The following is a 15,314-nucleotide window of genomic DNA, read 5'->3' as shown; positions in this document are numbered from 1 at the left end:
AACTAAAACTTGTGTCCCTAGTGATGTTGTAATGGTGCATACTTTTGGCATTACTCACGTCTGTTAAGTTTTGTTTAATGTTGGGTGGCCTCTATAAACCTAGAAAAATTTCTATCTAAATGATCAGATACATCATTCAAAAAATAATATTCTATCTCAAAAGATAGAAGCATTATCTTAGAATGGATCTAATTATTTGGATGAGGAAAATCTTTATGATTTATGAATCTACGGAACCAGGAACTTTCCCTTACATTACAAGTGTAAGATAAGATTTACTTTGTTTTGGGGTTTGGTAGCCTTAGGAGGAGGCCCTCATAGTTAATTACATCTCAGTAATTAATTTTGAGAACACTCTCAATTAATGTTATGCCTTGTATCTTTCATATTCTTCAATGAATATTTATAGGAAGAATTAGATAAAAGTGATAAGTTTGGACAATGATTGGCTTCACTTGAGCTCTGAAAATGAGTTTACTCTTAGGCTTGAGCCCAAAATTTAACAATTATGTGATGATACAAAGCTAGAATTAAAGAGTCAAGTTTGAGAAACAAATTTGGATATGGATTCGATTTGATTGAATTTGGATTGGATCTAATCTTCATAGGTTTGGGTTAAGTCTAATAGGATTGGATAAAGTTTGATAGGATTGGGTTACGTCTGATAGGACTGGATAAAATTTGATAGGATTGGGTCAAGTCTGATAGGATTGGGCTAAGTTTGAAAAGATTTGGTTAAGTCTAATTGGGTTGGCTTTAGAAGCATTTTAGTCTAAGGATGGGAAAGAGGGGAAAGAGTAATAGATTTTTAGATGGAGATGAAGCCCTTATCTAAATATCTCTAAACAGAAGGCTATAGTTGAACTGGCCTAAATTTGGGTGAAACGCAACCGGTCAAGATGCTCATGACTTTCCATCATCCCGAGTGTATTAATAGCCTCAGACTATTAACCAGTAAAATAATAAGTTATCCCTTTTTGCCATAAGAATGGCGTAAGGCAGTCCTTTCTACTATAAAGCGGTCTTGAGTATCTTTGTCCATAACATGCGCTACTTCATTCTAGGATACTCTTATAGTCTGAAAGGGTAGGTCAATTTGTTTTATAGGTCCTATTCCTTAAGTGTATTTATGGGGTATCTAGTAACTAACCTAGGCATTTTAGACTAGACAAATTTAGGCGGTGTGTGGTTTTAGGTTTTCATCTATGTTAGATATCCTAGGATCACAGTATGGAGCTTCAGGGTGTAGTTATAAAAATTAGAGTTGGTTACTTTTAGGTTTTTTAGAATTTGATAACATTCAGGTGATTGTTTTCTCCTAAGTTTGTCAATTATGATGACAAATCAAAGTTTTTAACTGTCATTTGGTTTTTTTTTCCATTCTTAAATGTGGTTTTGATCAGATTATCAATTATAACATTTTTGTTCTCATCCCTATGTTTTGTTTTCTCCCCTAAGGTTTTGATTGTGATTGAAATAGTATATTCTGAATGAAAAAAGAGATTAATTTCATAATTTAAAATCTTCAAATTTAGCTTATTTGTTTTCACATTAAGCTAATAGAAGTATACTTTTCATACAAAATAAAGATTTTTTTAAATAGTTTTATCATTTAAAAATATTTAAGATATAGGTTCATCTTCTGTAGGAATTATTTAAATTAAGATGATCCAAGACTTAAATACTCAAAATTCTAAGGCTACAAAATCATCTATTTCTAAAAAGAAACATTTTCATTCATGTAATTATTTATTCCACTGAACATATAATTTTTGCCTAAACTAAGCAAAAGAATAGAGAGCCTGACAAGCATATATGTATATTTCGTCCCTAAAGCTTAGGGGTTTTAAAATATATGTTTTTGAAAAGAGATTGATTGATATCAACTTTTTAATCTATTTCGTCCCTAAAGCTTAGGGGTTTTAAAATATATCTTTTTGAAAAGAGATTGATATCAACTTTTTAATCCTTTGAAGAAAAGATCTCCCAAGAAGGAAATTCTTTGAGAAAATTTCTTTAAAGGAAAATCTCAAAGTTTTAGGAAAATACATTTTGAATTTTAAAAATGAGATTTACTTTAAAATAATTTCTCTTAAATATTTTAAATACAAAGTGCTATTAAAAATATCTCTTAGGTTTTGAAATCAATATTTCTCTTTAATTTTTTTAAAAGAAATTGTTTGTTTTAAAATAGAATTATAAGAACTTAAAAAGATTTTAAAAGGAAATATTTTATAAGAAATTTCTCTAGAGACATACAATATCTCCTTAAGCTTTTCTAAATTTTAAAAGATCAAAATTTTTTAGTTTATTTAATTAAAGTATTAAAAAACTTCTTAGGGGCTAATTAAATTTTTAAATATTTACATTTTAGAATAATTTTAATTATGATATAGAAGATTTTTATTTAATGAAGTTATTTATATTTTAAAATAGTTTATTTTTAAACACTTTTAATTTATTAAGATATATAGATATTTTATCTTTTTAAATGTTTTAATATGATTACCAAGCTCACTCTCTCTATTTACTTAGCTCGCAGAAATTCTATTTCTTCTCCTATGCTTCTCATTCATCAATCAATTCCACTCAAAATTACTCTTAATTAATGCTCATTAATCACAACATGCTTTGTAAAGGAGAAAGGAACAACAAGCAAGCAATCAACATGCAAATCATCATCAAATACATGCAACATGCAGCATACATATCATATAATTCATCTAAAAGCTTTTCAAGTATTCAATTTTTATTTAATGAAGTTATTTATATTTTAAAATATTTTATTTTTAAACACTTTTAATTTATTAAGTATATAGATATGTTCTCTTTTTAAATGTTTTAATATGATTACCAAGCTCCCTCTCTCTATTTACTTAGCTCGCAGAAATTCTATTTCTCCTATACTTCTCATTCATCAATCAATTCCACTCAAAATTACTCTTTAATTAAAGCTCATTAATCACAACATGCTTAGTAAAAGAAAAAGGAACAACAAGCATGCAATCAACATGCAAATCATCATCAAATACATGCAGGATGCAGCATACATATCATACAATTCATCTACAAACTTTTCAAGTATTCGCTGACTTTTACAAGTACAAGGACATCACATTTATGATAAAAGAACAAAACTAGCTAAAACAACCTAAACATGAGCTAATAGCTGAATTATCCATAGGGTTTTCATTATGTGGATTTACATGTGTACACAGATGCCTCACACACACACACACACACACACAGATGGATGGATGGATCGAGGACAGACGGACGGACGGACTTTGATTTTGTGTAGTTTTCTTTATCCTCTGACAATTATACGTGTTTTTCCTGGTTATATTCATACCATTTTCTTGTAATAGCATTGCACTTGAAAAATAATCGTAAAGAAAAGCCAACCAGAACAAATCCAACATAAACGTGCTCGAATAAATACAAAATTACAAATTAAAATAAAGTAACCCAATTTGAAATTATAAAAAAGGGTTTTCATCTACCAAACAACACACTAATTTAAATAAATTAATTAAAAAAAAACCATACCAAAAGATTTATATATGAATGCACATCAAATATCACACCACAACAATCCCATATCTATATAATTATGGGAGATGAACCAAGGCGTTTTCATTCCCCTTGCTCTATGATCATCTTCCATCCCATCCCAATGAAGAACTCGTGCATGATCAGCTTCAAGAAAATAATATTTTAAATTTAGAAGTAAAAAAGATGTTGCTTCCAAACCTTACATGATAGCTGATTCCTATGCTTGGCAATCGAAAGCAAAAAATGACTTGAATAAGAGACATTTTTCATACATACAACCCTATTCCTATGTATTTACATATGTAGCACCTAAACTTCATTTTTCCACATTTATGCCTCCCAAAAGTTTCATCACATGAAAAATACAACCGGTTTAACTTTTAAATAGTGATACACATTTTCATGCATAGGTAAGGTGGCATGTATGTAAAAAATTTAAGTTCAGGTGTTAGATATGTAAATACAAGAGAATTAAGTGGTATGTATGTAAATCTTCCTTTAAATAAAGGCGGTTAGAGAAGAATTTCACAGTAATGATACCTGCTTTGCAAGCGTGCTCATGTAAAGTGTTTGGGCAATATTCCATTTTTAATCTTTCATAGGTAAATAATTATTTTGTGAAACACTCAAAAAGCAAATCAGAAGAAAATTATTACCAAAAAACTCCTACATTTGGTAATGTTGTATCCATAAGGTTCCGCTGTAATTAATGAAAAAAAAAAATCATTGCAACTCTTACAAAGCTGGACTGACTGCGGTGAGGTAGGTAGACAAAGAAGGGATTTCTCGTAATCTATTTGGATTTATGTCGGGCAGGTATACTATAGAAGCTATACATTTATTGAGAGATTTGATGGAGAAGTTCAGAGATAACAAGGAGAACCTACATTTGATTTTTATTGATTTAGAAAAAGCTTACGATTAGTTTCAAGAGATATCCATTTGAGAGTCCTTGAGAAGAAAGGTATTGAAATGACTTATATTCAAGTCATTACAGATATGTATACTAGAATTGTTACTTGTGTTCGAACTGAAGGAGGATTGACAAAATATTTTCCTATTTCTATTGGATTACATCAAGGGTTGGCTCTAAGCCCATATTTTTTTTCTTTAGTTATGGATGGTCTTACTGGGCATTTACAGGAGGATGTACCTTGGTGTATGCTTTTAGCTGATAATATCCTTCTCGTGGATAAGACGAAAGAAAAAGCCCAGGAAAAATTTGAATTATGGAGGTCTACATTGGAGTCTGAAGACCTTCATTTGAGTAGAGCTAAAACTGAATACATGGGATGTAATTTTAGTAGAAGTAGCTCTAGTGACAAAAGTGTAACTTTGGGTGATCAAATTATTAAAAGGTGTGAACGATTTAGATATCTTGGGTCTATTGTTCAAAGCGATGGTGATATAGATGGGGATGTTAATAGTAGAATTCAAGTTGGTTGGTTGAAGTGGAGGAATGCTTCGGGCCTTTTGTTTGGTAGAAAAGTATCGCTTAGACTCAAAAGGAAAATTTTATAAAACGGTGGTGAGACGTGCAATGCTCTAAGATGTTGCATGCTGCCCTTTAAAAGAAAAGCATAATACTAAGTTAAGCATTGCCTAGATGAGAATGATTAGGTGGATGAGTAGCTTTACACTTAGAGACAAAATGCAAAATGAATATATCTGTTATAGGGTTGGTGTAGCTCCTGTGACAGACAAAATTAGAGAAAGTCGTCTTAGATGGTTTGGTCACATTAAACATCGACCATCTGATGATCCGATTAAGAGAGTAGATGTTTTAGATTCGATTTATGTTAAGAAAGACAGAAGTAGACCTAGGAAGCCTTGGGTTTTTTTGTATAAAAAATGATCTTAATTTATTAGAACTAAATGAAAATATGACACTAAATAGGATGCAGTGGAGAAAAAAGATTCATGCAGCCGCCACCACGTAGTGAGATTAAGGCTTTGTTGTTGTTGTTCCGATACAAATTGTTGTAAGATAACTTGAAATGCAGTGAATAATTAACATTTTCATACAACTAAATCAAGCAAAAGTTGCTAATCAGAAAAATCCTCACGGCAACAATCTTACGATGAGAAGTGCAAATGTTTGAAGTACCTTAGTGAACGACCTTAAAAGAATCTTAAAATCTAAGTAAGAAAATAAGAGGATAAAATTTGAACAAACAATTTAAGAACATTATCTTAAAAAAAAAACTAAATAGGACGCAATAAAGAAAAAGGATTCATGTAGCTGACCCCACGTAGTAGGCTTAAGGTTTTGTTGTTGTTATTGTTGTTGTTGTATGTTAAAAAAAATCATTGAACAAAGTGAGGCTTTAAAATAGTTGATATTTTGATGCGGGTGTCAGTTTCCCACAAGACGACGTGGGAGTCTGTTTGACGGGAGACCGCAATGGCACGGTCTGATCGTTCGGCCCACAGACAATTCAAGATTCAACTGACATTCAGGTTTGCTTGGGGTTGTCGCCCACCCTAAAGGGACCACTCTTCTTTATTTAGGTTTATAAGTAAGTTGTTTTCATGTTTTATGACAGTTTTGAATTGTACTTCTATCAGGACAGATGTTTGCATCCCTAATTTCTGTTCTAGGGTTGTATCCAATGGCGAGTGGTGCTCCGGCTATTTCAGAGATGGTGATTGTCCACCAAGAATCGAGGAGCGCTCCGGGTTCCCAATAGGATATTTTGATGTGGGCGTCTGTTTCCCACAAGATGGCATGGGCGTCTGTTTGATGGAAGAACGCAATGGCACGGTCCGGATCGTTCGACACAGACAATTTAAGGTTCAACTGACCTTCTGATTTGCTTGGAGTTGTCGCCCACCCTATACGGACCACTCTTCTTTACTCTAGGTCAATATGTATGTTGCTTTCATGTTTTATGATATTTTTCGATTGTGTTTCTATCAAGACAGTCGTCAGCATCCTTATTTTCCATTCTATTGGCGCTGCGGGTTCCCAATAGAATATTTATCCCTTCACCCCCGGGCCCGGCCCCGGTGGCAACAATCTTATAATGAGTGCAAATGTTTCAAGTACCTTAGTCAAGAACCATAAAAGAATCTTCAAATCTAAGTAAAAAAAAATCATGAGCATTAAATTTAAACAAAAGATTTAAGACCATTATGTTAAAAAAACAATTTAACAAAGCAAGGCTTTCAAATAGATGATAATTTGATACAAGCGTCTGTTCCCCGCGAGACGCAATGTGGGTGTTTGTTTGAAGCGAGACCACGCAACGCGGTTCGGACCATTTGGACAATTCGAGGGTCAACTAAGCTATCGGTTTGCTTGGGGTTGCCGCCCACCTTATGGAAGCCACTCCTCTTTACCATAGGTCTATATGTATGTTTTCATATTTTAGTGGTCCTCTTTACTACAGGTCTGCATATATGTTTGTTTCCATATTTTATGGCAGTTTGAGATTGTGTTTCTATCAATACTATATCTAAGGGTGAGTAGTGCTTCGGCTATTTCTTGCTCCAAGCGGTGATTGTCATCCAAGAATCGATTGACGCTTCAGATTCCCAATGGGATATTTATTTTTTCCCAACTCCTCCGCATCCCCACCCCTTTCTTGTTAACACGTATTCCTCCTCCCTGCAACTGCCTCGATAGCAGCCATTTTGTTCTTCTTCATGTAGTTCCTTGCTATCCAGCTATCCGAAATAGTTGTCCTTTTGTTGTCTCGCAGTCTTATGCACTCCCACAGCTGCCGCCGACACTCCCGCTCCCTACCGCTGACCCGAAAAAATGTTCCTGGATGTTTTAGTGTTGTTCCAGCCCTCCCGAACTACTTCCCTGCCACCTTCCTGACACTTATCCGCTGTCCTAGCCTACCGCAACTCCCTCCCCACACTAGCTGTTGTTCTAGCGGCCCAACACCGCTTCGGATCATTGTATCCCCGCTCCCTAAGTTACCTATCCACTTGTTGTCACCCCACACAACAAATACCCCAGCTTCCCTGATGTACCACCCACCTGCTCCACCTCCGCCCCTTATCACCTTTCTGGAAACCCAATAACCACCACCATCAGCACATGCTATTCATAGTTTATGTCTGTTGTTATTTTCTATTTCCTTGTGTTGGCTGAAAATAAATATTGGTTTTTCCAGTAATAATATTTATTTTTTTATTATTATTTGGGTTAACTACGGTATTATTTGGTATCAAAGCTGGTCAATCCTAATCCTATCTAAGAGTTTCTAGCACCCATGAGTACCAAACCCTACCTCTATACAGAATCATTCACTCTGGTGATTTTTCAAACCAAACATACAAATTTTTCTTTCCCACCCTAAAACCTCCTTCCACCTGCCCATAACCAAACCCTAATCACAGCATCAACGAGACAATTATCAAAAACCTGTTTGGTAGGATACAACGTCGTTTATGAGAAATTAGCAAGAGATATCCAAGAAACTTCTATAGAGGATGTGCAACGGTAAATCCTCTAACTGTAATAGAGGCTTATCGTCTTCGAGAGGAGATAATCTGAAACGGTTACTCGTAGTCACAATAGTGACTTCTCAGATCAAAAGAATACAGTCAATCCCTTTTACAAGACAAATTTTAGATATGAAGAACCACTACTTCGAAGACTTGACATAAAATATCATAAAATCAATCATTTTGAATTAAAAGGGGATTTGTCATTTTTTGATGGCCACATAAAACGAACAAATTTATTGAGCAAATTTGGATAGTGGAACGTTTCTTTAAGTATCAGGAAGTCCCATCGAAGAGAATGGTGAAACTAGCCGCCAACAAGTTGTGGTGGAAAAACTTGAAAATTCTTCACCGCGAAAAGGGTCGAGTAAGATTACTACCTGGGAGAAGATGAAACGATGTATGCAATGTCAGTGTCTACAAGTTTTTTACAGACAGTATACTCAAACCCTAACTTTAACAGTGGAGAGGCAACCTCACCGAGTGATCACCATATCTTACAATCAAAGTTCAATCCCAAGATCAAGCAACAAGAGTAAACACAATGGAACATGCAAGCCAAACTCTCTTGCGAAGATAATAGTTCAGATTGGAGAGTAGGTTGAATCAATCCACATTCCCAACTTCATTACATCCAAAAAGTATTTCAAGTGCCATGAATTTGAGTATATTAAATCAGATTATACAACTACGAGAAGGATCTCTTTCACAAATCAGGGAGCATTTGAAGAAATAAATAGTAACCCGGAAGAAGATGAAGATTTCAGAGAAGATTCTTAAATTTCAGCTGACGAGGAAGAGGGAACTGTGATTCCAACTGACCCCATGAAAGCGATTTCTAGTTGAATTAACAGAAGTTGTTCTAGAGAGGAGTGAGTCTGAGGTAATGGCCTTCAAGTAAAGTATAAGATCGTGGTGTCTCAAACTATCTTTTTTCATGCGTTGAGAAAAGCATCAACAAGACTGGTAATGAAAGTCCAAAAGGGTCATGAGTTTGAGAAGCCTATACTAGACACAGGGCAACCCCATATAAGATGATTTTAGACATTTTAGATATATATTTTACTGTCTGAGTTGCACTTACTGAGGGATGTCCAGCATGTCAAAGATGAGATTCTTTTGTGCCACTTCAGGAAGACTATATAAAGTCATTTGGATATTAAAATCAGTTCAGTAATGTACCCACTAACAGATAATCAGACAAAATAAATGAACCACAACATTGGAAATTAACTTAAGATCTTTGGGGGAAAAATTCTATAATGGGATTCAGGGACCTACCAGAGAAGAGGCCTCTCCCGAGTGATTGTTATTGAGAGCTGTCAACCAGTCATAGATTTGGTCCCATAATTAAATCCTTCTTACATAGTTGTTTCACAGATACACTTAGACGAGTACAATAAGTGGAAAAAGCTATTTACAGACTTAATGACTCGAGGTTTGGTTGGTGAAGATACCTATCCATGTGCAGTTTCAATTCTGGTTGTGCCAAAAGATGACAAATACATATTCTACTAGGATGTGCTTTGGAATGATATCATATACAGGATTTGACTTCTAAAAGAATTACAATATTTCTGATGTCTTCAATGTATCCGACTTGACTTCATACTATGAGGAAACAAAAGCTTCGACGGATGATATCAAATCTCCCACAACCCAGGGAGAATGACGTAGGTGTCTGTTTTTAGCAAGACGCGACACGGGCGCCTGTTCGACGCAAGAACGTGTCAGGCGCCGTCCGAATAATTTGCGGGTCAACCAACATTCCTGTTTGCTTAGGGTTTCCACCCACCTTATGAAAGTCACTCCCTCTTTGCCCTAGGTATAAGTATGTTGTTTTCGTGTTTTAGGGTAGCTTTGGATTGTGTTTCTGTCATAATAGTCGTTAACATCCTCTATTTTCCTTTCAAGGATTGTATCAAAAGGTAAGCGGCACTCCGGTTGTATGTCATTCCAAAGTGTTAACTATCTTCCAAGGTTCAAGTGGTACTTCGGCTATATCTCATTATTGAGAGATATTTATCCTTCAACTTCTCTGCAACCCTCAACTTTGTTACCATGAATTCCTCCTCGCTGCAACTGCCAGACAACAACCCTTTTGTTTTTCATGCAACTCCTCACTATCCAACCATCCTCCTTGTTATCGTAGCACTGAAGAAACCCTCCATTTGTTGTCTCGTATTCCCATGCATTCCCCACAACTACCACTATCATTCCCGCTTGTTGTTGCTGCTCCAAACAACCATTTCTGACTGCTTTACTGCTATTCCAGCCCTCCCTAACCACTTCCCTGACACCTGGCCATTGTCCCACACATCCTACAATGCGTCCCTGCCACATATCCGCTGTCCTAGCCACCCAAAACCCCTTCCCCGAAGCACCCTAGCTGTTGTTCTAGCCGCCTAACATCGCTTCAGATAATTGTTTCTCTACTGCCTAGCCCACCTATCCACTTGTTGTCAGCTTGGGCAGTAAATACCGCCTGCTTCCCAATTGTACCACTCATTTGGTTCAGCCCCACCTTGATGTCGCCTTTACATACCCCCAACAACCACCAGCACCACTATCAGAACACGCTAGTTGCAGTTTGTGTGTCGTGTATGTTGTTATTTTCTATTTCTATGTGTCTGTTGTAACTGTCGATTGGTTTTTCTAATAATAATATTTGTTTGTTTATTTTTGTTTGAGTTAACTCCAGTATCATTTAACATCAGGCCTAGCCAAGTCATAGTTCTATTCAAGGGTTTCTAGCATTCATAAGTACCCAACCCAAACTCAACACAAAATCCTTCCCTTTGCTGATTTTTCAAACCAGCCACCCAAAAAATTTTTCTTTCCCACCTTACATCGCCTCTACACGCCTCCTTCCACCTGCCCACAACCAAACCATAATCACACCACCAATGAAAAAATTTGTTGGATACATGTTCGGGACGAAATAATGTTGTTTATGAAAAATCCGCAAAGAGATGTCCAGAAAGCTTCAAGAGGAGGAAATATGGAAGGGTTCTTGTAACTATAGTAGTGACTCGCTCTATCGAAAGAATACAATGAAGCCCTTCCACCATAAAGATTTATAGATAAAGAATCGTCGTAGGACTTAGATAAGAAATATAAGAGAATCCAAAACATTGAGGTAAAAGTGGATTTGTCATATTTTGATGGCTACATGGATCCGAACGAGTTCATCGAGTGGTGTTGGACAATGGAACATTTCTTTGATTACCAGGACGCCCCATCGAAGAGAAAGATGAAACTAGCTACCAATAGGTTGAGAAAGAGTGCATCTCGGTGGTGGGAGAACTTAAAGATTCTTCAACAACGAAATAAAAAAGAGTATGATAACTATCTATGAGAGGATGAAATGAGAGATGCAGTATCAGTATATAGCAGTTATTTATAGATAGGTGTTGGCATCAATTTTTGATATCAGGTGTGCAGGGGGTCAACTTGAATGACACAGGACTAACCAAGGTTGGAGTTGATATAGTCTTACCCAGAGGGTTCCCTGTTGGTTAACATCAATTTTGATATGGAACATGTCTATTATCCATTTGAACGTTTAAGGGTCACGGTCCATCCATTTGGAGCCTCACGTGGCCCAAGGAATTCATAAAACCTTTTAGTGCGTTTTACGCCCGAAATTAGGATTTGGACCGATATGCCCTTACCATAAGTCTGGCACACCCATTAGCATCAATTTTTTATGTTTCTAATGTTTGAGGATTATATCTCATCCATTCGTGGCCTCTCAAAATTTAAGAGATCCATAAATGATATCCCTGTTCACGCATACGTGTGTGCAGCCTTCACGCGTGCACACTCAGTTGCACATTTATGCTCCTAGCAAAAAATATTGACATTGGGAATAGAGCGAATATTATCGGCAAATACGAAGCTTTTTTTGCTACCAACCTCCCAAGGGATCAATAGAAAGATTTCTTATAGAATGAGTCACATTATTTTAATGCATTTTGGAGGGAAAAGCCACCAATGCCTAAACTAACGTTGGGGTTGAGTGGCCATTCAAATTTCCATGCTTATTACTTGGTTTGCAGCTGAGAGAACTTGAAGAATTAGGAACTAGAGGAACGGAATTTCCTTGGTAAGGAAGCAAATCATCCTTTCTTCTCCTCCATTTTTACTTCCATTTGACTTCCTTTTCTTTATCCAACTTCTCCATTACACCTCTTCTTCTCCACATCTTTTGTGAGAGTTAAGAGAAAGCTTTTCATTCCTCTCAAAGCTCTTCAAGAGAAGTAAAAGAAGGTCAGCCACCTTGCATACATCGGAGAAACTTGGAGCGAGTAAAGAGTACGTTACTCCAAACATTGTTTGCGGCTTTTCATTGTTTCCTTGCAATTCCATGAGAATTTTCCAAAAGCCTTTGGCCTTCGTGCCTATTTTAAGAAGAGAATATACTAATCTCGCTGTTTTGAAGTTGTTAGCTTCATTTACATGGAAATTTGAAGCTTATTATGCTAGAAAATGAAAGAATGCTCACTTTTCATTCTTTAGAAAATGAAGATTTCTCTTCATGAGAAAATCTTCTCTTTTGCCAACCAAAGAGAAGTGGGCACATTGTTGCCTCGCACAAGGTATTGGTACACTTCTCCATACTTTTTTTTAACCTAGAATCCATGAGAGTTCCGTTAGGGAAAAGCACATGTTGTCATTTTGATGGAGTCATTTGCATGCAGTCATGTTCATATGTATGTTTTCCTTGTTATAAAAGGCTGCATAAAATGTTTGCTTAAGAGCATGAGATTAGTCTCATTAGCTTGATGTTAATCTCATTGACTTCTCATTAGCTTAATGAGATTAGTCTCATTTGCTTGATGTTGATCTCATTTGATAAGTGAGATTAACTTGATGGCATGTGTAGGCTTTATGAATGAACTTACATCTGTTTTAAATACATGAAATTATGTTTTCATGCTTCCAATGTTGTATTAGGTACATGGTTTGCTTCAAACATGCACATAATATGATATTTAAAACCAAAAAGTGCTTTTGGTCAGGTGCATATGATGTATTTATAACTAAATTTGTAAATGCATAGAAAATACATCTTTTGGATGTGCCTATGGATTAATGCCCAATACACAACATTATGTGCGTGCTATTCATTTATGATTTAGTGTCTTAATGTATGACAAAATAAGAATTTTGGACCTGTGCTCATAATTTGATGTCAAGCATGTCTAGAACATAGTTTGCTTGCATTTTACATTCATGTATAATGCTTGCATTTTATCATGTGCAAAAGTAAATTCATGTATGATGCTTGCAAGTTCATCATATGTCAAAGCTCCATTTTGTTTGGAGCTCATAAAAATCATATGTTTGCCTTGTGCTATAAGTTTTATTTTGCATTAAAAATTTATTTGGCTTGATAACTTCACTTTTCAATGTATAAAAATTGTTTTCTTTGGAATTTTTGTGCTAGTGTTATTGTTAGCAAAGGTACGTATTACTAATCTTGCTACATCTAACCATCCTTATAAGTCATAACATGCATTATGTGCGCCTCATACGCTGCTTACGATCATCACATGGTGTGTGATTATCACATAAGTTAGCATTGTGATCATCAACCGGGTAAGGTGTAATTTCCCTTGTGGTGTCCTGTACCCGGTGATGTTTTAGTATTTCAGTTATTATCTGAGCGAGATGTAATCTCCTTCGTGGTGTCCTGCACTCGGTGTAACAAAATTCATTGTGCATGAAGTATATTGTTGTCGTATGCATCATAGGAATATAACACGGTATATTAGAGCAGTTTTCTATGCAGGGAGCCATATCCATTAAGGGAAGAGTTGAACTAACATCTTTTCTGTAGGCGTTGCTAATTTCTCTTCCTGTCGAACATTATACGGTGCATCTAAATAACCCATACTAATCTTTCAAGGTTGCAAGTCGAGTTTTTTATTTTAGAACTTTTACATGTATCTTATTAGAGTCCTTAGACCGAGTCTGTATAGGAAATAAGGTACGGGCACATGTTCTAGAGTGTTTGATGTGTGGAACCATGTGACGAGGACCAGGAGCAGTTTGCTTTTGTTTTGTACCTTAATTATAAATTTGCATCGATGTATAGAAATAAAATCAAGTATGTAGATGCCAGTCTTTTTCTGTCTTATCTGAGATATGTTGTCAACGCAGCGGCACCCGACCTATTTCATCATTTATTCATATGACGTGTTTATTTTCATGTGAGTGTTGACGTTTCTCTTTCTTATGATTGTGCTTGGTTTGGGATGCTCTTCACATACGTAATCCAAACTCTTTAAGGACAAAAAAAAATTTTATTTCTATAAAAGCCTAATAATAGTCGAGCTTAACAAAATGTATGATTAAAATTGCTTCATGTTGATGAGCATTTTTATTTACTGTGTTCTTTCTTGCATGGCCTTCGGGTAGGGTTTAAAATGGCTTCGCATTGCATGAATATATCTCAAGTCATACTTAATAAGGTTTCTATATTAGAGTTTGCTTAGATAATTGCATCATTTTGCATCTCCCGAAGAGAAGCCCCCGTGTTTCTTCAACTCGACTGACCATTCATAAAATTTTTACCTGGGTGGTCGTTTAAAACAATTAGGGTGTTAGAGGCTCCCCAACCTAGATGAAGTGTAAATCCTTTGTTAGATGATTTTGGCTTTATAGCCAGACTCCTCTTTTTTTTTCCCTCTCAGTAGCTTCCTTGTCATTTATTTGGCATAAGTCTCATCCTTGTCATAGGGCTTAAAGGTTTCTTCCTTTGACTTGAGGGCTACAAAGGATTCCTTGGATGACACAACACATGAGTTGCTGACAAGGGTGGGTCTCTATTCGGGTTGAGTTGACATCATCACGATCAGATACACTTAAGGTCTTATTAACTTAGGACAGATCTATGAAATCCTGACCTAACTAAGTTTTTTTTTTATACACGTCTAGAACTTCTTTACCTTTTTATTGGTAAACCACCTTTTTAAGCAATTTTGACATATCATAGGTCGTTGTTCGTTTGGAATACAGCGATTCACCCTCAACCCTTATTGCCCAATACTGCCTTGAAGTGGTTGGATGATCCTACTTGATAACCCGGTTATCTCGTAGGCCTCATTTGCTGATTAGTCGCCGCCCATCTAGGGTGTGAGAAATTCTCTCTGCACTAACGGCTCGGTATATGTTTTGAAGCACCGAAATGTTCCTACTTGAGATAATCATATCCTTTAAATAAACCCTTTTCACTAGTTATCACAAAATCATAAACAAGTTTTTTAATTATCGAGAATATTCTTGGATAT

The 15,314-nt window shown here is 35.8% G+C and overlaps 1 protein-coding gene across 2 annotated transcripts in view; it reads right to left on the bottom strand.

Moving 5' to 3' along the window:
- Positions 1-3,286: 3,286 nt before the first annotated feature.
- Positions 3,287-15,314, bottom strand: part of LOC110038946 (GTP 3',8-cyclase, mitochondrial) — a gene marked incomplete at its 5' end in the record, with an annotated part of 33,327 nt that continues 21,299 nt past the window's right edge. Inside the window, 1 exon segment of one of the 2 annotated variants that reach the window (XM_020743880.1) lies at positions 3,287-3,336. 2 annotated transcript variants of the gene reach the window in all.

This window comes from Phalaenopsis equestris, unplaced genomic scaffold (assembly GCF_001263595.1).
Source record: "Phalaenopsis equestris unplaced genomic scaffold, ASM126359v1 Scaffold234456, whole genome shotgun sequence".
Taxonomy (NCBI): Eukaryota; Viridiplantae; Streptophyta; class Magnoliopsida; order Asparagales; family Orchidaceae; genus Phalaenopsis; species Phalaenopsis equestris.
Note: the sequence above shows the minus strand (reverse complement) of the source record. Positions and strands in the feature narration are given on the sequence as shown.